Source organism: Ictidomys tridecemlineatus, chromosome 13 (assembly GCF_052094955.1).
Source record: "Ictidomys tridecemlineatus isolate mIctTri1 chromosome 13, mIctTri1.hap1, whole genome shotgun sequence".
Lineage (NCBI taxonomy): Eukaryota > Metazoa > Chordata > Mammalia > Rodentia > Sciuridae > Ictidomys > Ictidomys tridecemlineatus.
In genome coordinates this window covers 72,494,978-72,520,232 of record NC_135489.1, presented here as the reverse complement: position 1 = coordinate 72,520,232, position 25,255 = coordinate 72,494,978, and the positions used below count along the sequence as shown (strand labels likewise).

General features: G+C 36.7%; 1 long non-coding RNA gene and 3 pseudogenes across 2 annotated transcripts in view; 1 reads left to right on the top strand and 3 right to left on the bottom strand.

The window, feature by feature from the left end:
• LOC101954973 (E3 ubiquitin-protein ligase RNF213-like) overlaps positions 1 to 25,255 on the bottom strand; it is a 154,011-nt pseudogene that overhangs the window by 124,940 nt on the left and 3,816 nt on the right. The window contains exons 3-5 of the transcript XR_013429434.1: positions 13,981 to 14,087; positions 9,196 to 9,319; positions 1,697 to 1,911 (exon numbers count right to left, since the gene is read on the bottom strand). The product of XR_013429434.1 is annotated as an E3 ubiquitin-protein ligase RNF213-like (transcript). The remainder of the gene's footprint in view (positions 1 to 1,696; positions 1,912 to 9,195; positions 9,320 to 13,980; positions 14,088 to 25,255) is intronic.
• Positions 9,761 to 14,064, bottom strand: LOC144369685 (large ribosomal subunit protein uL18 pseudogene; annotated as a pseudogene).
• LOC144370167 (uncharacterized) lies at positions 17,499 to 18,108 on the bottom strand. Its single transcript, XR_013430090.1, has 2 exons — positions 18,011 to 18,108; positions 17,499 to 17,583 (listed from the first exon to the last, which is right to left on the bottom strand). It is a non-coding gene; the product is annotated as an uncharacterized LOC144370167 (long non-coding RNA).
• LOC144369684 (gamma-glutamylcyclotransferase pseudogene) lies at positions 23,360 to 24,046 on the top strand (annotated as a pseudogene).

The window sequence follows — 25,255 nt, the reverse complement described above, 5'->3', positions numbered from 1 at the left end:
GAGACACCATCCCTGGAACCCAAGAAGGGTGGGGCATCTAGGGACATCTGCCCCCTGAAGCCTCCATCACCCAGCTGGGGAGTGACCCGGTCACATGCAAGGTTGGTCTCCCACAAATGAATGTTCTTAAAGGTACAGAATACCTTTGGCTCCATTCAAGATTTATTTCACCAACAGGATTTGTATAGGGAATGATTTAAAAAGACATCAAAAGGAATCAGAGGCTGAAATGAAGGCATTACTCCTTCTGCACAAGGGTAACATCCACATTCTGCACACCTATTTGCATCTATTGATGATAAAAAGCCAATTAGTGCAAGGATTTGAAGGAATTTTAGGCTACACTTGCTGCCTATCTTATTTCCAGTTTAGAGCTTCTGGAGATACATGGGTCTGCAACAGAATTTGTTTGAATTAAGTGTCTACTAAAAATTCTCCAGAGATCGAATGTAAGAAATTCATATATTTTGAGTATGTATGATGTACTTCCTTTATTTTCTTTAAAAAGTGTTTATCAAATTTAATTTTTTTTTCTCCTAAGCTCAACAAAATACTTGGTTGTGTCACTCTTGTTGTTTTAAATATTTATATAGAAAGAATGACAATCAAACACTTGCAAATCACTAGGAACACAAGGACCCTTCGTGCAGGAATCCTTTACCGATCTGGGCAATGTTTCGCTTCTGGAATAGACTACATGTTGGGGATACGTGTTTGACTCCCTGAGTCACTGGATGATTTTTTTTTCTTTCTGACTGTTATTGATTAACTAATAGTTAATTTGCCTCATTTTCTCTGCTTAAATGACCTAACTTTGATTGTGCAATAGCATTAATTTACTCTCCAGGAGCCAACTTTCTCATTGTTCTGGTAATATACAATCTTAGGTCAGTGATCTATGTGGTAGCAATTGACTAACAATAAGTACTAAGTCTCCCAGCACTAATTATAATTTCAATACACTGCAGAGCTATGAATAAGGAGCATTTACTTCACATGCTTTACAGATGCTGCATTTATAAATCTTAGAGAGATGGGTGTCTTACCCCTGAAGATTCAGAAAGATGCTAGGTGCTGAGTGACAGACTTGACATATGACCTCCAAGAACTCAGATCAGCCTCCAGAAAACCAAAGAGGTTCATCAAGGCAGCAGGGTTGGACATAGTCACAAATCTAATGGCTTTAAAGGAAGAAAATACAAACTCATAACAGAATTGTACAGGGTAGATTAAAAATAAACAAACAGCCATCCACAGAATTACCTGGAGTCCTGAAAGAACTGTACAACACCAACTCTGTTCTCTAATTAGCGATTATCCAAGACACTAATTGCACTCAGTCTGAGAGAGAATCTCATGAAATAATCACCTTCAAAAAACTAAGCCATGCTGTTAACAATCTTTTCTGAGAAAAAAAAAAAAAAGTGAGGCAACACTGCCCCTCATAGTGTATGAACACTATATTTTAAGGGCCTCATCAGGAGGTCTTTATTGCTCAGTTGCCCAAATGAAGCTGGGAAGAGACTTCAGACCCTTCACAACTTTCAGCAAAGAGAAGCAACTTGCCCTGGCTCTTTGTCCCCAGGAAAAAGCATTTCTGCACTTTCCTCCTGCTGAGGATACAGGAGTCTCATGAATGTGCAGCTGCTTGGTGCAAGCTCCTGGGAACTAAAGTCTGTAATGGCTGATGACTTACCAAGGTGAGCTGAAGGCCTTGACCTCCTGCAGTGGAAAGCCAGCTCCTGTTGGCAGTGGTCCATCTAGTCAATTAGTGCCTAGAGTTGGTCCATGCTGACCATGTACTTGAAAATCACAAGCTGGGGGTTTTCTCCATGAGAGCTTTTGATTCTGGCCAGGTGGCAGCCATTGTGCTGCACTAAGTACATGCATGTTCTTATGGGCAGAAAGGACCTGGAAGGGAGGAAACAGAACATGACTAGGCTGAAATGAGTCTGAACATCAGAGGCATCTCTTATCTAAATTAAAGTTTTTAATCATCAGATATCTTTGAGATTAAGATCAACATAACTAGAATTCTTAAGATATCAATATTAAAATTTGAAATTTACATTACCATATATTTGTAATAATTAGCTTTGGTGAAATCTGTTTGACAATTTAGTCAACACTGCCAAAGGGTCCATTTCTGAATTTCTGTGATATAATACCACAAGTTATGAATATTTATCTTTTTGATAAGCATAGTCCTTTCTAAATTGAATATCTTTTTCCTGAGATAATCAAATGCATGTATAACAGACACATTTGAGAAACAAAAAGCCTATATGATCATGAAACATAATATAAAATAATTCTTTTCAAGTCCTGAATTAAATTCAGGAAAGTGTTCTACCACTGAGCTACAGCCCCAGCCCTAAAATAAATATTTTTGGCTAAAAATGACCAATAAGCTATCAGCAACTCATTCTGTGGTCAACACTAAATCACACGAGACATTTGAGCATCGAATATATCTATTCCAGGTAATAATCATGGGGACACAAATGTCAGCTGACAAATTCTGACAGATTTCTGTTATATTACCTGTTTTTTTAATGAAGGAAACTAGAAAAAAATTAAAATGCATTCCAAAATATTTACAGAAGAAAAAACTTATGACTTCTCTCACTTTCCTCCCAATTCATCTTACATCATAAAGGTAAAAAAGTTTACATGATGTAAAGGGCCTATATTTAAGTGTAATAAAGGAGATTTGAAGTTGCCTTAACTCTTATTTAGAACATCAAGTCATATGACCATTCCTCTATGTGAACTTGGTAAAATGATGAGTTTCTCTCTATATAGAAACATTCCAAATTACTGAAGACACAAAATAATTGTGTAGAGTTTGTGCTGCTAAATGAACAAATGCAATGGTATGGCTTCTCCATGAACAAAATTAAATTATCAAAACAATATTGCTAGAAATCCCCTAAGAAGTTCCCACAGAACTCTGACCCTCCTGCAGGGACCTAATGGCTGGCTCATCTTCCATACCATATAGCAAGGGACAAATCTGACAGCCATATTGCTGTTTTGTGTACACAGGCCTGAAATGCAGCAGATACAACCAGAAATCCAAGAACTCCAAGAGCCAGGGAAAAGAACTCTGGCTCAAAGACTGTGAAGAGCAAGGTTATAAAATATCTCAAAACTAGCATGAATCAGAACAAACTGAACTAGCAGAACTAATGTCCATTTTATATTCAATGGCATTAGGAAAAAGACTTAAGAGGTCATCTCACTCTCTCTGTTGGCTAAAGGAGGCTATGAGCATTCCTACAGCCCCCTTGAGATCCATAGTTTGTTTTTTTCCTCTTTTAATCACATTTTCACTGGGCAATTCATATTTCAAAATTTTCATGAAAAATTACATAAGTGAGCTTGGCATTTATTTTCTGATTACCTACTCCAACCATAGAAGGATTTACCAATGTAAAAGAAAATAGGTAGAAGACTGTGAGGCTTAGGAACTCATAAATTATGATGCCATACTCTCATTTATTTTCATGGTTTTTGACATAAAGAAAAATGATGTGCATGAACAGATCATGCAGGCTAGTGGTCAGTGTGATAGATTCAGGGTCTTGCATGGTTAAAATATAAGAAATCTTTTCCTTCAACTACAGAAGAGGAGAAGATTGAAAATAATCTCTCAAACTATTCTTCTGAAAAAAAAATCATAATTTAAATGATTGCCCTTTATAGTGAAATTATTTAAAAGACCCCAAGTAAGACACACCATTTCCACAACACATTACTTTCATAAATTTCAAAAAAAAAAATATTACCTATAAGAGAATTTTGAGATCACATAATTTGTCCTTAGCTTTCAAGGATGAATAAAGAATTTAAGAGACCTTGGAACAACAAATAGCTGCTCTGTAGTTTGAACAGCAAACTAAATTTGAACAGCAAATAAATTTTTAAAGGATTTTTGAACTATCCTTAAATCCGACTACATGAAAACATGTTCCTCCAACTTGCTGGAGCCCCTTTCATCTATTTGCACTCACGCACAGTGACCACTGGCGGCTCCTAATCTACCCTCTAAAGTTCAAGCAAATGAATTTGCAGTAATTTAACTTGATGGTTTGGTTTGATTAAGCCACATACAAACAACAACACTGACCCTGTATCATATAATGTGCATTGGTTTCTGTTTCTTTTGCTAAATTATGTCTGCTTTCCAATTTTTGAAACTTTCCACACCAACTAATACACCCTCGAGCTATGTAAGGAATGTTTACAGGAAAACAAGTGGCTTGATAACAAAGAAACATGTTTATTTTATGCATTCAGATAAACATATATCCAAAGCACACCTGCTATGCTCATGTCCACTTCCCAAAAAAAGAAAAAAAGAAAGATTTCATTAAAAAAACAATATGATGCCTTTACAATTGATGGATCTGTCAATCATGGAAATTTATTCTGTCACTTTGGAATTTGATTCAAGAAAAGGTTCATAAAAAAGAAGTCCAATACATTTCTACATAGTACAGTACCTCTCTAGAGATGAAGACACCTGCCTACATTTCCTCTGATGGGGAAGGTGGGTATAAGTTTAGAGAACACTAGGAGAGCAATGTGTCCAGATGATGTAAATTGTCATATTCTATCTTCAGATGAAGAACTGGTCAAGAAACCTATGCTCAGTATCATGAATAGGGACTCACTGACAAAAATCACTAGCAGCTGTCCTGCATCTACAAGGAAAAGTTGGTCACTGTATTGTGCCACTGAGAAGTACAGCCCCATGAGAGCTTTCTCAGAAGTTCTTCCACCATGTTTCTATTCAGAGAGAAATACAGGTTAGAGTTGGGTGATATCCTTTATTCAGCCCAATTCTCTTATAGATGAGGCAAAGGAGGCCTAGAAAAATGTTCCTGCCCAACTTAACAAAATAATTCAACTCCACCACACATTTCTGGGTAACCTAGTGCTAGTCATTGAGCTTTTTGAATTAGTTAAGTTGTTCAAAGATGGTAGAGGTCTGAGGGCTTCCTGGGTACCTTTTGCAACTAAGCCCTAACCTATATTTCATATGACAAAACTCCAGGAGGAATAGAACTAGATCATGGACATTCAAGGGCACATAAAGACATTGGTCAACCCACTACTGTCTCTATCCTAAATCTCAGAGTTACTGGGACCTACCATGTTGTCCATTTGTCTGTTGTCATCAATAGCTCTCTTATGCAAGGTCAATTTAAAGAATGATTTGGTATCTGTGCCTTACTGAGGTGAAGGTGTGTCAGCTCTAAATGATAGCTTTCAGGTTCTAAATGGCCACCTTCAGATCTCAGCTCTGACCCCAGATCCATGGGAAAGCCCAGCAGTGGCACCCGTCATGACCCCACAAGTACAGGTCCTTCTAAATCAGTATTTACATTAGGACCCTTCAAGGATTGTCTTTCTTGCAATAGTTCTAGAATCTTGGGATTTTCCATGATTTACCTGAATATTTTCAGCACAGGAAGATGCTATGTGATGCATCTAGATATCCCTTATCACTCATCAGCATCAACAGCTCTCTTCTGCAAGGCCAATATAAAAGCTTTCTGTTCTGCACAGGCTCATTCCCATGGACATTCACAGGGTGGTAATTTCACTTAGTAAATCACATTGAACAAAATTATGGGGGTCTGCTCATTCATACATGAGGGCTTCTACTATCTCACATGGAAGGACTTCTGCTCTCTTGAGGCAATCTCATATGTGCTTGATCTCTTTCCAGTCCTGACATAACCCACATGCTCAGTTCACATAAGATGTTATTATTATTAGTGTCTACCTCTGAATTTCAACCTACCACATGCCATTTTAGCAAAATCATTTGTTGATGGAGAACACTATACATACACTTATAAAATGAGATATGAACAGAACACCATGTCATTTTCAATTGAAAGTATGGCTTATTATCTATAATCTTGAAAAAGTGAAAAAAATAAATTTCTCTGAGCCTCAATTTCTATGTTTAGTAAATAAAGAAACTGGGTCAAGAAGCATCTAAAGACCCAAAGTTATCACTCTAGACATGTGAGACTATTAAGGCAACTGTCAGGCAGGCTGCAGACCTAGCCAGGTTCTGAATATTTGTATTTTTATTGTTCACCAAGTCTCATTTCATGGTAAGGTTGTGGAATTTTGTTTGTTGGAAGAACAGCAAAATAAACTTCTCTGCAGCATCTGCATTTCCCCCTCTGGCATAGTTTAAGGGAAATGCTGTTGCATTTCCCATTGGCAGAGGCACTAGCATGCCTTTTTAGGAACTACTATTAGAAGCCACAAAAAACCAGCCAGAGTAAGCTACCCCAAGTAGGAGAAGGAAGGGCTCTTTCCAGGCAAATGCCAGTATAAAAAAGATGTGGGGTCATGGTAGGACAATCATCAAAGAATAGCTATTCTTTCTTTACTTCTTTTTTTTTTAATTCCTCACTAAGCCTGCTGTGTTAGTAATCTTTCTGTCACCACAGTAAAACACTGAAGATAATTAACTTATAAAGAGAAAAGATCCACTTGAGCTCACAGTTTAGGAGTTTCCAAGTTAACAAACAGGAGAACCTCACGCTTTGGGTCCTAGTGGGTGTGCCAGATGGCAATGCTGGGGAATGCCTGGCAGAGCAAACTGCTGTAATCAAGCCAAGAATCAAAAGAGGAAGAAGAAGAGACCAGGGTCCCACAATCTTCTTCAAGAGTATGTCTGCAGTGACAAGATGGTCTTCACTAGGGACCACTTTCATAATGTTCTTTTGGCTCCTGACACTGCCAGCCTGGGGACTAAGCCTTTCATACATGGGCCTTTGGGAGGACATTCACGACCCAAACCATAGCACCTCCTAACAATTCATTAACAAATTAAATTTGGACAGCAAAACATTACTGATCATGGAATGTTTTCTTGGGATCTTCTCTACTTTTCTATGGATCTTGGGATTTTTCAGTGGACATGGACTCTGCTCACAGGGTTAACACAAGACAAAATAATGAAAATCTTTAGCATGCCCTAGACTTCAGTGATAGTTAAGCACCTAAATAATAAAAGAGAAATGTATAATTGGGATGCCACTATCTTTTTAAAGTTTTAGTTGTTCCCACCTGATCTACAATAATGAAGGCAAAACAAGGAAGACACTGAGTAACTTGGAAGCCTAGTATCACCACTGACATTGACAACATCTAGGAAGATCTCCTTGTTTGTTTCCCCACATATTTTATTGATCACTCATCTTTTGGTAAAATTAAGCCAGTGCATTTCTCTCTGCAATCACATTGCAATGTTTCAGTCAGTATTGATAATAAAATGCTTGCCCCAAATCCTAAAACAGCTAAACCTACATCTACAGCAATGCTCCAAGAGCTCTCACATTTTGCTAGTACATTCTCAAACAGGAAGATGTATCTAATCTAATGCTGATCACATCACATGATTAACCACTGCCAAAATGTTCAGACTTTGTTTTACCTATGAAGAGGTAGTAGGTATATAAACTATATCAGGCTTTTTTTTAAAGCTTCTTGCAAACCCTCATATGTTAACCCATGCATAATTCCCTCCTTGTAGAAAACTGCAACACTATCAGGGCAGTATAGAGTAGTAATAATAGGGATACCAAATTATAGCTGACTCATAATTACCTTAGTATCATCTAGAGTTGATATTTTTCTTAACATTGTCTCAGAACGTGCAGGTTCAAATTCTGCAGAGGTTAAAGTACCTGTTTCTCTACCACCAAGTTAATACAGAAACAGTTTCCCAAAGGAGGGACATTCCTTTTTGGTTGGTGAAACAATGTTGAGGAGGAGAGGTACACACAGACACAGTTACAGAGAAATGGATAGGAGCTATATATTCAAAGAGGCTGTGGCTCACATCAATTAAGTTAGGGTAATTGTCATTCACTAGACTTGATAATTTAGTCCTTCTGAGAAGCAGACATCAAATAGGAAGAGTCAAGGATTTGTGTACAACATGTATTATTGCTATCTACCACACAATTATTTTCTTTTTTTTTTAAGAGAGAGTGAGAGAGGAGAGAGAGAGAGAGAGAGAGAGAGAGAGAGAGAGAGAGACAGAGAATTTTTTTTTTAATGTTTATTTTTTAGTTCTCGGCGGACACAACATCTTTGTTGGTATGTGGTGCTGAGGATCGAACCCGGGCCGCACGCATGCCAGGCGAGCGCGCTACCGCTTGAGCCACATCCCCAGCCCAACAATTATTTTCTAGGTAACACATTGTTGCACATAAATATATGCTTACATACAGTATGTATGATTTAGGAACATTTATTAACTTCCAGAAAAATTCATGTGCTTACATAGATGTAAACAAGACATCCTTAGAAGTACAGAGTACAATGGCCATGTCTGGGCTTGGGCAAGGAGGAAATAGAGAGATTTTGGTCAAGGGGTACAAAGTTTCAAATATGGAGAATAAAAAAAGCTCCTATAATATAATATGCAGTATGGTGACTATAATAACAACACTGTAGTGTTTACCTACTATTTACTAGGAGAGTAAATCTCAACTGTCTCATCAAAGAAAGAATGAAAGAATTATAAATGGCATAAGGTAATTGCTATGCTAATTAGCTTAATGAGGGCAAGCATTTCACCATGTATACATATTTCAAAACATCTGGTTATCTGTTTTAAATATATATCTTTTTATTTGTCAATTACACCTCAATTACATCTCAATAAATCCAGAGAATAAAATAAAATATTTTTGAAAGATTCAAAAGAAAGCAAAGGACATTTTCATAAATTTAAAAAGTGAATAGAGAACTGGGAATGAAGCTCAGCTGTAGAGCATTTGCTAGCACATGTGAGGCCACAAGCTCCATCTCCATCATCATAGGAAAAAAGAGTAAAGATTCTCTGAAGTGTTTGACATTTATTGATGTAAAAAATCATTTATCCTTTTTTCTTTTAAACTAATAAGCAAAGACTTATTGGTATTACTTCACAAGGAAAGAACTTTTCCAGAAAATAAGGACACAACCATTAACCCCCACATTTTACCTGTTTTCTAACTTTTTAAAAATACTTCTTGGCTACCACATTACAATCACAATGCACATCTAAATAAGCATGTCAACTTAGTAAATCCTTGACTTTCTTAATTTTGGTTTTGCACAGAGCAAACACCCATAGGAATTTAACTTTTACAGAAGAGCTTAACATACCTGTCATGTTACAGTACACAAGAGCTGATACGAGAGGGGTACTTCCATCCAAGTCAATGTAGTAGAGGCCTGAAGAGTTTCCACTGTGCTTACATGTAGGCTTCAGATGACCACTCGTATAGAACTGCAAAGAAGTCACAGTGTTACAGAGGGGCTTTGAGGGAATGGAACTCTCCATATTGCCCATGGAGTGGGACTTTTCTTCCCATGAGGCTCATCTTGCATCGTTCTTAGTCATGTCTTCTCTCAGAGAGTGTCATTCCATCTCAACTCTGTAGCAGGTAGATTCAGAGGCACAGAGTGAAAAATTTGGGGATATCTACTCTGAATCAGAATCCTACACATCCTTATTTTCAAAATCAAACAAATTAGATTTATTCTAGTCTAGTCCAAGGATTTCAAGTGCATTGGCTTAATCTGCCTAAATGCTGTTATTATCTAATGATGATTAATTTTTTTAACACTTTACTTAGTAATTATACCTTTTGTTTACTTAAAACAATTTATATGTTAAAACACATTTTTCCAATAGTTGAATTATTCACATCAGCAACTCTTCATGTCATTTATTTTCTGGTTCAATAAGTTTATTATCTGTATCTGAAAAAACTTCATAGAAAAACTGTTGTCTGGTTTAGCTCTCTGCAGCCCTTTCCTGAGCTCTGAGGAAGCTTGCCTTCTTTTGAGCTACCCGATCTTTCTTCTGGGCAAGGAACATTTTAGGACTGTTCCGCCTTTTTTCTTTTTTAACTTCTCTCTTGGGCTTTTTCTCATAGACTGGATTCTCTAGTATAGCAGAATGAGCTTTCTAATACATCTCCTCCATCATGTCAGGGGTAACGTTGTTCTTTATATACTGAGAAAATTGTTTCTTGTAAGCATCTTCATCTTCTTCCATTAGATAATGCATACAATCTGCAAAATTCTGACCCATAATGTGCTTCCGATGTACTTCTGCATTGAACTCCTTGCTTTCAAAATCATAACCAGGGAATCATTTGGTACTATGGGGGATAGACAAGTCTCCATCCACAGCTCCCTTCAGGGCCCCAAAAACTTTATTGCCAGTTGTAGTTCTAGCAAGGCCTGCATACAAATAGCAGGTGAAGGCACCAGGTTGACCATCAATTCTTTCCACACTGTATTTATCTCCAGTCACCTCCAGTTAGCCTTAATAAATCTTGTCCATACCAAATCTATTGAGAAGCCTACAGGACAGCAGCAGGCCAGTACAATATGCTGTAGCATAATTTGTTAGGCCAACTTTCACACCATATTTTGGTAGTTCATGTGCATATACTGCGCAGACTATCATATCCCCTTGTATATGGGCATAAGCAATCTGATATCTCTGTTAGTTACACAAACTATCATCCTGTATTTGGGTGTGTTGTACTTATTTTTGTCCTGTATCACAAAGCATTTCCGAGCATAGTAATCAGTTTTGCCCTCTTCTTGACAACTTTAAGAAACCCCATCCTGTGCTGGGGATGTGGCTCAAGTGGTAGTGCGCTCCCATGGCATGCGTGCGGCCTGGGTTCGATCCTCAGCACCACATACAAACAAAGATGTTGTGCCTGCCGAAAACTAAAAAATAAATATTAAAATTCTCTCTCTCTCTCTCTCTCTAAAAAAAAAAAAGAAAAGAAAAGAAAAGAAAAGAAACCCCATCCTGCGGAACAGAGCCAGGGTCCACGGATCCACACAGACCTGTAGGCCCAACAGCACTATAGGGGAGAAAAGCTCTTCATGACATTTTTAAGTTCATTTTTTAAAATACACTTTCTTAAATGCTTTGCAAATGATTATCAAAAAATTAAACAAAAATATTTTATGTCTCTTTTTATTTTTAATTTATCCCAATTCACAATTTTTTAATTTGTACCACAAATGCTTTGCTATATAAAAAGCAAGTGATTAAAATCTCCACATTGAACCTAATTGATATTTAGCATAATTTTAAATAAATAGTCAATCTATAACATCTCCTGTGTGAATCACACATTGTCTTGATGGGAAAACCCTTCATAAAGCCTCAAATACAGGCCACAGCTACCAGAAAAGAAATGAAAAAGCATCAGATGAGGTGTCCATACAGACAGACTTGGGTAGTGGTTATGCAAGTGATACTAAGACAAAGAGATCCTAGTAGAACTGAGGATACAAACTTAGGCCATTCCACAGTGACTGCTCTCCCTCTCTCTATGTATATTGAGTGTGTATATATACACATACACACACACACACAAAGTATGCATTTATATACCACTGTGTATCTATATATGTGTTTCTATATGTATGGATATATATTATATATGTGTGTGTATTCCCCTCATTTCAAATAGTTAAGAATGATCCAGGGATGTGTATAAAAATTATTTTTCTCTCATCTCACTGAATAAAAGGACACAGAAATGTCTGTTTAGTTCAAGGATATTACAAAAGAAAAATTTTTTGTTAAATATGATCAAGGGTCCAGTGTGTACAACCAAATCAAGAGTCCAACTAGAACCATCTCCAACTGATAAAAGTACAGACAACATGGATTGTTTTCCCATCATGCTTGGATTTTGGCCACTTACATTCACATTTCTATAAACAAACATGCTAATAACCACCTAGGAAAATAGCCCAGAGTGACGCATACACACATTTGGGCTGGGGCTCAAATTGCCTATAATAACAAAGGAAGAGGAAGAATGATTAGGAAAAATTTAATCTAAATGGGAATGTATATACGCATTAATTTTATACTTGGAACTTCAATCCCTGTCGTGTACTTCAACAAAAAATAATGGCCCCATGATCACTTGGTTTTGATTTTCAACTTTCCTTTGATATAACCATAGAAGAATCACAATAAAATAAAATCAGTTAATAAAACAAATCATGGGCCACAAGAGGAAAGCCCTTTACATTTATCAGTCAAGTTTTTCTTCTCAGGGTTACTTGGATTTATGTTTAGATAACAGCTACTGATACCAAACACATTTAGTGGGTATCTGCTTTGTCTAAGAAACTTTTCTAGTGTGATGGGAGAGGCTGTAAGTAAAAGAAACCATCTCAGTCCTAACTCTGCACCTGTGGCCACATCCTTAATCCAAGGTTTCTGAGATCAGATGTCCAGCCCCTTTTAAATGAGAAGTTCCTTAGCAAATTCTTACCTAGCAGAGAAAAATAAATGAACATACAAATGGAACTGATCACTGGATATGCAGGGGGTGAGTCACCTTCTTTTGCTTCTCTGTGGAACTCTAATATCTGGAAACCCAGGGGTCTCATTTCAAACTGACACACTAGCTCCCTGGGATTCAGTTCCTACAAAGTTAGATTTGTGACAATCCATTCTCTACTTTATGTCTCACCGTTTATGTAGGAATAAAATTAATTCACATGGAACAGTTGTTTTTTTCCCCAGTCCTGGGTATTAAAACCAGGGCCTTGCACATGCTAAGAAAATGTTCTACCACTAAGCTATATCCTCAGTCCTTTATAATTTTTATTATGAGACAGGGTCTCACTAAATCACTCAGGGTCTTGTTGAGTTGCCAAAGCTGGCCTTGAACTTGCAGTCCTCTTGTCTCATTCTCCCACAGGTATGCATAATGTGCCAGGCTCATAAAAGGGTTTTTAATGGTACAATGGTGGTATTGCCCCAGCAGGAAGGGACTGAAGGAGGCAGTTGTGAAATGTCATGCTCCTCCTCTAAAAACCAAGGGAGAGGGGAAGTGCTGTGGAGATGGGACTCCAAACATCACGAGTGACATACGAATTAAAACAAACAAATAAAAAGTCCTAAATGAATAGAAACAAAAGTCAATAATCAGAAAAACCATGATTATTTCAGGGGCTCAATCACATGCTTCTAAAAGCTAATAATTAGTAGTCAGTAAAGTTTTATTAGCTTGAAATCTGACAGAGACTAATTCTTGAGAAAGAAGATAGGTGATGATTGATAGCCCTGGCTCCAGGCTCAGAGCTGTGAGTCGATGAAAATCTCCTCAGCCTCCTTCCTCCCTCAAGTGCAAATGTAGGTAATAATAACTCTTACGTCCTATGCTTGTTTTGAGGATTCAAGGAGTTAAAACATGCAGAGAATGATGCATTCCACTGTCATGTATTTTAAAAATAAAAGCAATTTTAAAAAAAAAAAAACAGTTGCAAGAACAGTAAAAAAAAAAAAATGCGGAGGACTAAAATTGGGCAGGCATATGGTAAATTCTGCACATGTGTTAACTCTTTCCATCTCCTTCACTGTCAAACAAGAACAAGACTGGCCAGGACCTGAAAGTTTACCTGTTTTCTCATTATTTAGAAGTATGGCCACATTTGCACCTCTTCTCATACTTCTGAGGCATTCCTCATTCAATTATATGTTGATAATCTGGCCACAAATTATCTTTGGAAGACAAGAACTGAGAACTATATGTGTACTCAGATTGAGGAAGAGAACAAGATATCCCATTGTGTTTTCTGGATGCAGTTCATTTGGTTTAAATTCCTGCTGTATTTTATTTTACTACACTTATATTACCTTTGCTGGTTATTTTCTTTTGCCTTTTTTTCTCTCTATGCTGTTGTATTTGATGTTATGAATTTTTTAAGTTACTTCAACATCATTGGGAAATAAAATTGATTAAAAATAAACCAGACAAAAATGAGTCTGTAAAAAAACTTTTGCTTCTTGTCTTCTGGTACAGGGGTTCACAGACACAAACACTTATGCACAAAATAATGAACAGGAAATCAGAACAGAAAGGAGAAGCAGTAGGTTATGTAACTTACAGGAATGGCAGGTAACTCCTACATAGCCCACATGAGTGCAGTCAAAGGAGAAGGTGTCCCAGGACTGGGAACATTCACCCCCATGTTCACAATAGCTGGGCAAACACCTAAAGAAGGACAGACACATTGTTGTTTTTACATTCAGTCATAATAAACTGTGCATCTCACACTAGTATGGTATAGGAAAAGAAGGAGGACAACAATCAACAGAAACATTTCAACAGGACCAAAGACTGTGAAGTCTGATCTCACCATTTATGTGGGAATCAGATCAATTCACATTGAATAGTTGTTTTTTTCCCTTGAGTTGTCTCAAGGTCAACTAACGTTCAACCTCAAGTCAGTAAGTGCAGTACATGCTACTGATTCTCATGCATTTATGACAGGCAAATTTTCTATTTATCAAAAAATGTTTTTCCTTCTCATAAAAACATAATATTGATTTCATACCTGACCAGGATATAAACTGATTGCAATGACCATAGGCAGAGCCTGCATTTACACCTTAAATCTGAGTTGGGCATATGACCAACTTTGACCAAAAGACATTTTAACAACACATAGTAATTAGTAGTCAGGCACAAAAAGGACAGTTCTCTTTTGTAAACCTCAAATATGTTTCTGATACATATGAAGAATGAAGTGGGGGGTTTTTTTGCCTAAAAGCACAACAATATAAATCAAGAATCAATAAATGGTATGGAGTCAAACTAATAAGCTTCTTCTTGGCAAAGTAAATAATTATGTGAAGAAAGAGCCTACAGAGTGGGAGAAAATCTTTATATATACATCAGAGCACTAATCTCCAGGATATATAAAGAACTCAAAAACTTTAACACCAAAAAAATAAATAACCCAATCAATAATGGGCTGAGGAACTGAACACACACTTTTCAGAAGAAGATAAGACAGTTGATCAACAAATATATGAAAAAAAATGTTCAATACCTTAATTACTAGATAAATGCAAATCAAAACTACTCTAAGATTTCATCTCACTCCAGTCAGAATGGCAGTTGTCAAGAATACAAGCAACAGTAAGTGTTGGTGGGGATGTGGGGAAAAAGGTACACTCATACATTGCTGGTGAGACTGCAAATGGGAGCAACCACTCTGGAGAGCAGTATAAAGATTCCTTAGAAAATTTGGAATGAAACCACTGTTTAACCCAGCTATCCCACTCCTCGATTATAGCTTTGTAAGGATAGAAACAGATGTCATTTATCTTTTATTTTTTATTTTTGGGTGGGAGGGCTGGAGACTGAACTCAGGGGTACTCAACCACTGAGTCATATCCCAGCCCTATTTTGTATTATTTTTAGTTAAACACATGGTCTCACAGAGTTGCTTAGCACCTCGTTTTTGCTGAGGCTGGCTTTGAACTCATGTTCTCCTGCCTCAAACTCCTAAACTGCTAGGATTATAGGCAAGCACCACCATGCCCAGCCAGAAGTCATTTTATAGCCCAGTGGACATGTAATCTCCAAATGGAATGTGGTCTTACTTCCTGTTGAAGTTCAGTTTACATCTAATTAAATATCATATTTTTAGTATTTCTTATGCAAATGAGCACATAAATCCAAGTCCTGCAAGTGATCTTCAAACCAGATTTCTCCTTTCTGCTTGATCTCTCACTAGTGACTTGGTTTTGGGGACTCATAAGGGTCTTATGTGGGTCACGTTTCTAATGTAACCCCAAAAGTCATAGATCCAGATCTATAGAGTAAAAACATCTGAAAACAAAAACAAGAGGATTTAGGTTAGATGCTTAAAATATATTTGATGAAGTTAACTCTGAAATAGAATTCAGGAAGAAATTCTGTAATCTTAAAGCCAGAACAACGTGAAATGAAAAGAAAAAAATATTTCTTGTGGTCTTTCCATGTAACCCTTCTAACTTAAACATTGTAATAAAAATTTTGTAATCTATATTATTTTTCATCTATTTAAAATTTAAGCATCAAATATCAGGAGAAATTTACCTTTACTTTGTTTTCAAGGGAAAAATGGTATATACTGCACTTTAAAAATTTAAAAAGCCATTCAACCTGGATGGAAGTATAGCTCAGTACAGAGCACTTGCTTGACATATGCAAGGTCCTGGGTTCCCAGTCTCTAGCACCACCCCCCGCTGCAAAAAAAGAAAAAAAAAAAACAGTGTTCTATAATAGTGTTGACTAACCAAAAAAACCCAATAAAGATATATACATATATATGTATATACATATATATTCATGTGTATAAGTGTGTATGATTATATAATATGTATATATATATATATATATATATATATATAGTAACCTATATCCACATGAAAACAACTGTAAATACTTCTAGTTACAATTGCATATAGATTGTAATGCTAAACAAACCAAAATTCAGGCAAAACACTGGCCAAATTAGTGCCCACAGTTCAGCTCACAAGGAAACTCAGCATGCTGGTTGTCAAGAATTTTTGGTTTATAAAAGAAAAAAAAAATTATTTTCACTCCCAGCTTTTCAACCAATAAGCAGTAAAGGAATGTATTAGGAAACTGTGGTGTTGAAAAACCTTTTGGCTAAGAAATTCTACTCCTGAAAATTATCATCAAAATAAAAGCCTCAATATCTGAAACCACATGTGCCAATGCCAATGTTTGTAGTGGGGAAAAAACTAGAGATAGGATACCCACCTTCAGTAGGAAAACGAAGAAAATACTGGTGCACTTTCATAATGAAATGTTAATAGCCATTAAAATAGAACTATACCTGGTTAAAAAAAGAATCCCAAAATGTGTTACTGAGTCAGAAAAGCATATTTGTAAAAACTGTCAAATTCAGATAGGTAAGTATTTATAAACATGTACATGAATATGAGCCAGTGATAGATCTAAGTGAGATTTGATTATGCTGGATACAATAAGGTAGGCAAACTAGTCCAGAAACACGACAGTGTTGGGAGGAAATACAGTTCTGCAGGAAAAAAGCAGAAGGAAATCTAAGAAAGCCAAGCAGAAAGAAAAACTGAGAGGAGACTTCAGAGAAATTCTATGGTAAGTTCTGGCCTTTCCTTCCCTCATGGACACACAGATTCAAAGAAATACAGATCAAGTCTTTTTATGAAAAATAAAGACCTTATTTCATAAGAAGCACGAAACTAGCCACATTGAAGCTGGTAGCAAAACCCATGAAACCCTAACCCCTTTTCCAGCACAGTGTCAGAGAACTATGAAACTGCAGTACCAGCTTCTTCCAGGGGAGGGAAGGAAAGGTCTGAACTGTACATCCAAGTCCAATGTTCTGAGGACTGCCCATCGGTCTGGTCTGATTTACTTCTTACCTGAATCTGAGTCTTAACAGGAAGGGACCCTGTGTGGGAGTCCCTGAGAACAAAAAGAGCAGAGTGGAGGATATCTACCAAGCAAGTACGCCCTGTAGCCCCTCCCCAAGGCTCAACACAGAGTTCACTGCTGAAATTCCCAAATCCCAGGTTCCTCATGGGGAGGGGAAGAGATGAACTATGTATCCAACATTCCAAATTTTCCAGTGACTGGCTTCTACCCACGGGACTGTTTCCTTCTCTCCTATCTTGAAGCAAATAAGAAGCTGGCATGCTGTCGACATCTAGGAGATATGAGAACAAAGACAGCAGTTTAGACTAGGAAGCAAGCACCTGCTAAGCCCCTCAACTAGAGCAGAAAAGCAAGAAGGTGGAAACCACCAAATTTCAGTTCCTGAGGAAGAAAAGGATTGGACTGTATGTACAAGTTTCCAACTTTTTCAGGGGCTGCCAGAGAGACTGGCTTCTGTCACATTTGTCTTGGTGTACTGATGGGACCTGAAACATTTTAGATACCTGTGAGCCACTGGGGAAAATGGTGGCAGTTTGAACTATCATGTCACTACAAATATAGCCTATCTTTGTGGTTCAAAAAGGGAATAAAGTAATCACCAAATCTCAACTTTTCTCTGGAAGGGGAGAGCTGGATCAGATAGTGTGCAGTGTTCCAACATTTTCAGAGGCTGTCCGAGGAACTGGCTTTTATCTCACCTCTCTTAGAGCATTGATGGGACCCAGCATATTCTAGATGCATGAGGGCCACTGAGAGTATAGCCAAAGGATGGACTATTCTGTAGTCATCTGCCAGAGCTCCTCTCCTGGTGAGCACAAATTAATCAATGAGAATCCCAGAACCTGGCTCATCTCTGTGATGAAGAGAAAAGAAAGAAACATATGCCATCATAACTGGCTTCAATCTCACCATTTTCAGAGGATGAATGAGACCTGGTATAATCTAGATGTCTGTGTCCCTCTGAGACCTCAAAGGAATCCTGGTGTGCTGATGGATCAAAAACCAGTGGTACTGCAGAGAGGAACCAAAAGCAGCAGAGTCTGTGAATTCATGAAAGAAAGAAAAAAGGAAATGGAAGGAAGGAAGGAAGGAAGGAAGGAAGGAAGGAAGGAAGGAAGGAGGGAGGGAGGGAGGGAGGGAGGGAGGGAGGGAGGGAGAGAGAGAGAGAGAGAGAGAGAGAGAGAGAGAGAGAGAGAAAGAGAGAGAAAGTGAAGATAAAAAGAAACAGGCAAATCCCCTAACTGGGAATTTACACAACTAAATCCAGCCAAGACACATACACAGAGAGTTTGAAAGGTACGTGGCAACGCTTCCCATTGAGGGTCTTATTCTATACAAATCCTGTTCATAAAGACTGGAAAACGTGTTTTTTTTTTCCTAATGTGCAGATACTAATACTAAGAGAAAAGGAAAATGAACAAATAGAAAAACATGCCTCTCCAAAAGGAATAAGATGAGACTTTTAGAACCCAATTTTATTAACATGTAATATATGAATTACCTGGCAAAGTACTCAAAATAAACTTGGGAGAAAAAAGCATGAACAAAATGAAAAATTTACCAGATACATAAAAAGAGCCAAAAGAAGTCTTGACCATAAAGAAAACAGTAACTAAAATGAAAAATTCTAAAGAGAAATCAGTCTATATCAAAATATCATACTAAATCAAGCAGAAGAATCATTGAATTTAAAGATAAATCATTTGAAATTAGCCACTCAATGGCATAAAAAGAAAACAAAAAGTGAAAAAAAAAATGAATAAACTTGGTAACTTATAGGACACTATTGAATAGACTAGTATAAATAATTATGAATGTCCAAGAAAGAAAAGACAGAGCCAAAAGCTTACTCAAAGAAATAATGGGGAAAACTTCTGAAATTTGAAAAAAAAGGAAGAAATATCCATATTTAGGAATCCAAATAAGAAAAACCCAAAGAATTCCACAGTGAGAGACACTATAATTGAATTGAATTGTGAAATATTAGACATAAAGAGACAGATCACATTACAGGGGAACTTCCCTGAGACAGTCAATGAATTTTTCAGCAGAAACTTTGCATACATAAAGGCAGTGGAATATTTTCCAAATGCAGAAAGGTAAAACTGCCAACCAAAAATATAATACCTGACAAAATTTTCCTTTAAAATTAAAGAGGACATAAAGAGACCAGTCTTACAAGAAACATTAAAGAGAATTCTTCAAGTTGAAACAAACCAAAGCTAACTAACACTATCTATGCATACATAAGTATAAAACTTACTGTTAGAGGTAAATGTATAGAAAAATATAGAATAATGTAACACTGTGACAATACTGTGGAAATTGCTTTTCAACGCTAGTATAAAATTTTTAAAACAATTATATAAAATATGTGTATGGTTACCCAATACAAAATGATATAAATTGTGATGTTAATAATATAAAGTTCCATAGAGAGGGGTAATAATGTAGTTTTTATTGTTTTGTTTGTTTTTGTGGGGATTGAACTCAGGGGCACTCAACCACTGAGCCACATCTCCAGCCCTTTTCTGTATTTTAGAGAGAAGGTCTCACTGAGTTGCTTAGCACCTTGCTTTTTTGCTGAGGTTGGCTTTGAACTCATGATCCTCCTGCCTCAGCCTCCTGAACTGCTAGGATTACAGGCATGCGCCACCATGCCCAGCAATAATGTAGTTTTTATATGCAAGTGAGGTTATTATTATCTTGAAACAGACTGTTAGAAATATACAATGATTTAGAAATAAATCAAAGCATATTACTATAAAAATCAATAAAATATAAAAGAAAACATTATAAAAAACAGTAACAAAAGATTATAAGATTGGCAGCAAACCTTTAACAAAATGCTAGTAATGTATTTCTGTGGCACAATAAAAAATAAATATTTGGTATTTGTACCTGATTCCGGACACATAGCTCCCATAACTCTAAATCTCCAAAGGTCTAAGTGCCTTCTGTATGCTCAAGAGAAGACTGATAACTAAATGCTACCTCTATGCACTTTTTAAATGGGAGCTGTTGCCAGAAAGACCAAAGAATCATTAGAGGCATGGAAATTTCCACTGCATTACATGTCCCAGAAGGCAAGAAAGGATAAAGATTGAACTTAGTCACCAAGGGCTAATGGCTTACTCTATCTACCTGTGTCGCAAAATATTCATAAAAATCACTAAACAAAAGGGTTTGGAGAACATGCAAGCATCCATGTGTTAGGAGTGTGGTATGTTCCAAACCATGATGTTTAGGACTCTTCCCTAATTTGTCATTTGTACCTCATTTGGCTACTTATTAGTAGCTTTTAAAATAAGTTGGTTATAGCAAGTAAAGGGTTTTCCAGAGTTTTGTAAGCTATTGTAGAAAACTAATGAACCTGACCTGGGAGTATTGTGATAACTCTGTAGGCAACTCTTGACAAAAGTGTGGGTAACCCAGAGACCTGATACTTGCAAATGTCATCTTAAGAAAGGACAATCTTGTAAGACTATTCCTTAAGAGTGTGAAGTATGACACTAATTCAGGGTACTGAGTACTAGAATTGCTCTGAACTGTAGGACACACAACTGGTGTCCAAGAGTTGGAAAAATGGTGTTAGAAAAGGCAACATAAATTTGGCATCAGAAGGAAAAATACCACACATGATTGGAGTCAGAAATGTTGTAGCAAAAATATTCACCTTCCTCATTAATGATTACTTTACTATGAATAAATTAAATTCCTCAACCAAAAGACACAGGAGTGGTTGAACAGATGAAAAATCAAGATCCACCTATGTGTTGTCTACAAGAGATTCAGGTTTACATATAAGGACAGATACAGACTGAGTTAAGTAATTCAACAGAATAGTCCATGCAAATTATAACCAAAATACAGCAAGGATGGCTAAACATGTCAGAAAAAAAATGAATTTTGAGTCAAAAACTATTACAAGAGACAAAATTTTAATAACATCAAAGGATAATAAAAGGATCAATTCACCAGAAAAATATCATAATTATAAAAACAAATGTACTAACATCAGAGAACCTAAATATATAAAGCAAACATTGCAGAACTGAAGCAATTCAATGATAGTAGGATACTTCAATGCCCAACTTCCAATAAAGAATAGAACATACACATAGAAAATCAATAAAGAAACAGCATAGTTGAACAACAAGGTAGACCAAATAGATATAAACAGAACATTCTACTCAAGAGCAGAAGAATACATTCTTCTCAAGCACACATGAAACTTTATCCAAGGTAGACCACATGCTAGGTCATAAAACAAGTCATAATCAATTTAAGAAGATTGAACTCATAAAAGTTCTTTTCTGATCACCATGGAACCTGGAATTCAATAGGTGAAGGAAGACTGAAAAATTCACAAATATGTAAAAATTAAACAATATGCTTTTTTCTATTTGTTTGTTTATTATTTATTTACTTATTTGGTGCTATTGTTAGAATTCAAGGCACCATCTATGTAAGGCAAATGCTTCACTACTAAGCTACATCCCCAGAATTTTTTTTTTTTAATTTTTATTTTGAGACAGGACCTTGCTAAGTTTCCCAAGCTGGCCTTGATCTTCTGATCCTCCTGCCTCAGCCTCCTGAGGAACTAGAATTAAAAGACCATGCTGCCACTCCTGGCTGTAAACAACACTCTCTGGAACAATCTGGTGTGTCAAGGAAGAAATTTAGGGGAATTAGAAAATATCATGGGACAAATGAAAAGGAGAACACTCTGTGCCAAAACTTTTGGAATAGAGCATAACAATATGTACCCACTCTGAAGATAAAGGAAGATCTGAAACAAAAAACTAACTTTATACCTCAAAGATCTAGACAAAGGAACAAAGCCCACCTACCTCATCAAAGAAAGAAAATCATAAAGATTAGAAGAGAATTTAATGAAACAGAGAAGAAAAAAATTAATAAAATTGAGTTGGATTTTTGGAAAAATGAGGAAATTCACAAAGTTTTAGCCACACATGAGCAAAAGGAGATTGAAATAAATAAAATCAGATATGAAAGAAAAGATATTACAACTGATGACATACAAATAAAATGGATCCTAAGAGACTGATAAGACCAATCAATGCCAACCAATTGGAGAGCATAGAAGAAATGTATAAATTCTCACAAAGATATAACCTATTAATATCAAGTAATGAAGAAAAAGACAATCTTAATAGACTTGTAACTAGAATAGTAAAAATGCTGAGTTGGTGACCAAAAATCTCCTACTAAAGAATATTTAAATAATTTGGGGCTGGGATTGTGGCTCAGCAGTAGAGTTCTCGCCTAGCATGTGCAAGGCCTTGGTTTCAATCTTCAGCCCCACATAAAAATAAATAAATAAAATAAAGCTATTGTGTCTATGTACAACTAAAAAATAAATATTAAAACAAGAATATTTAAAGAATTTAAAAATATTTAAAGAATTGAAGCCAATCCTTATCAAACTCTTCTAAAAAAATAGAAGAGAACATTTCCAAACTCATGCTGAGACTATCAAAATTAAAGATGATTTAAAAAGCAAAACCACAAGACAATATTTGTGATGAACATAGAAGCAAAAATCTATATCAAAATACCAGAGAACTGAATTCAACAACACAATTAAAGGGATAATACATCATGACTAAGTGGGATTTATTCTTGGGATACAAGAGTGGATCAATATATGAAAATCAATTAATGGGATTAACTAAATAAAAAGAACAAAGGACTAAAAATCACTTGATTATCCTAATAGATGCAGAGAAGGAATCTGAGAAAATTCAACACCATTTCATGTTAAAAACTCCAACAACTAAGAATAAAAGGATATTACCTCCACATAATAAAAGCCATCTATGGAAAGCTAATATGTTCAACGGTGAAAAAATAAAAAGTTTTTCCTTGAAGATCAAGAACAAATAAAGGGAGTTTTTCCCCAGCCCCTAGGGGGTAGTGCTGCAGATACCAGTCCTGGTCTGTTGGCAGCAGCACCAGGTTACTGTGGGTTTCTTGCACTTCTGCTTCCCAACCCCCAGGATGGTGCAGGCATCTAGGGAGATATGGCTAGCTCCTGTTGTGAGGAAGGAACAGGCGAGGAGGAGAGGGTTTTTGTACTTCGCCTATGGCAGCAACTTAATGATGGAGATGAGCTACCTCTAAAACTCCTTGGCCACATTCTTGGCCCGCCTCTAGGATTTTAAGGTTGGCTTTGGCAATTTCCAAGGCAAAACCAGTCAGAGGTGGCATGGAGGCAAGAAGGCATTAAAAGTGGAATGTATGTTTTAATAGAAGTGAAAGTTTCAACTCAAGAAAGGAAAGAACCTATCAAAACTATCTGATGACAAATTATGACCACACTTCCCCATTCCAACTATATAAAAAGGTTATTTGCATGGGTGCAAAAGAAAACAGTTTGCCACTGGAGTATTAAGAGAAGCTAAAAGCAATAGAAATAACCAGATGTAGTGGCACATGCTGGTAACCCCAGTGGCTCTGGAGACTGATGGCAAGTTCAAAGCCAGCCTCAGCAAAAGCAAGGCACTAAGCAACTCAGTGAGACCCTCTCTGTAAATTAAAAAATACAAAATAGGGCTGGGGATGTGGCTCAAGTTAAGTGCTCCTGAGTTAAATACCCAGTATCCAATCCCCCCCCCCAAAAAAAGGCAATAGAACTAAATGACTATAAAGGGAAGGTCTCAGAAGACCTTATTATCAAAAAGGGGGAACAAGAGCTCTTTAGAACATAACAAAGTACTAATATAAAATATTTTTAACATTTAAGAACAGGGACCTGTTATATCTCCATGTTAATCTGTTTTCAACAGTATTCTGAAGGGGAACTTCACTTTCGTGATTTCATATTTTCAGACTATAAAATAACAGGCTGGTGAAGAGTTGGACAATTAAAAGGGGACTGTGAAGTCCTGTAGTAACAAGTAGATGTGGGTATTCCTAGGGACACTTAAAGCTGTTTTCTTGGGTTGATCTTAAGTGTCCTCTTGTTCTGTGACAAGGATAGATTTGCAGTTCTCCCGATGATGGTGCTGGTAAATTGCTCTGCTGCCTGGGCTTTTTTTTTTAGTGTAATAAGAGTAATCAAACTACTGACATAATTGATAATAAAAATAAAATTTTGGAAACTGGAGGAAAAAAAAGAATAAAACGAGCTGCCCACTCTATTTGTAGTCAACATCTTAACAAAAACCATAGTCAGCAATTAGGCAAGATAAAGAAATAAAATGCATCCAAATTGGAAAGGAAGAAGTAAAATTATTTCTTTTGCAGATGACATTTTAGAAACAATATTTTAAAAATTGGAATTAATGAAAAAAATTAGTAAAGTTGCAGGATAAAAAAAATCAACACAAAATTCTGTTGTGTTTCTAAGGAAATTGCATTAGTCAGCTTTCTGACACTGTGACAAAATACCAGAGATAATCAACTCATAAGAAAGAATGATTTATTTTGGCTCATAGTTGCAGAGGTTTCAGTCTGTGGTTGCTTGGCTCTGTTGTTTTGGGCCTATAGTGAGAAAGTACCTCATGGTTGAAGCACATGAAAAAGGAGATCTGTTCACCTGATGGCAGCTGGGAAGCAAAGACAGAGAGGACGCTGGAGTCCCAATGCCCCCTTAATGTACCCCCAATGACCTATCTTACTTTCAATAAACCATACCTCCTGAAGATTCCACCGCCTCCCAATAGTGCCACAGGCTGGGGATCAAGCCTTTAACATATTGGCCTTGGGGAACATTCCAAATCCAACCTATAGCATTCTACCCCTAGCCCTCAAAGGCTCAAGTGTTAGAAGCCTGGTTCTCAGCCTATGGTACTACTGTATAGAAGTAGAACCTTTGGAAAATTGGGTCTAATAGAAGAAAGCTGATTTACTGGGGGTATATCCTTGAAAGAGATACTGGGACCCTGGCTCCCTCTTTTCTGCCTCTTAGCTACCAC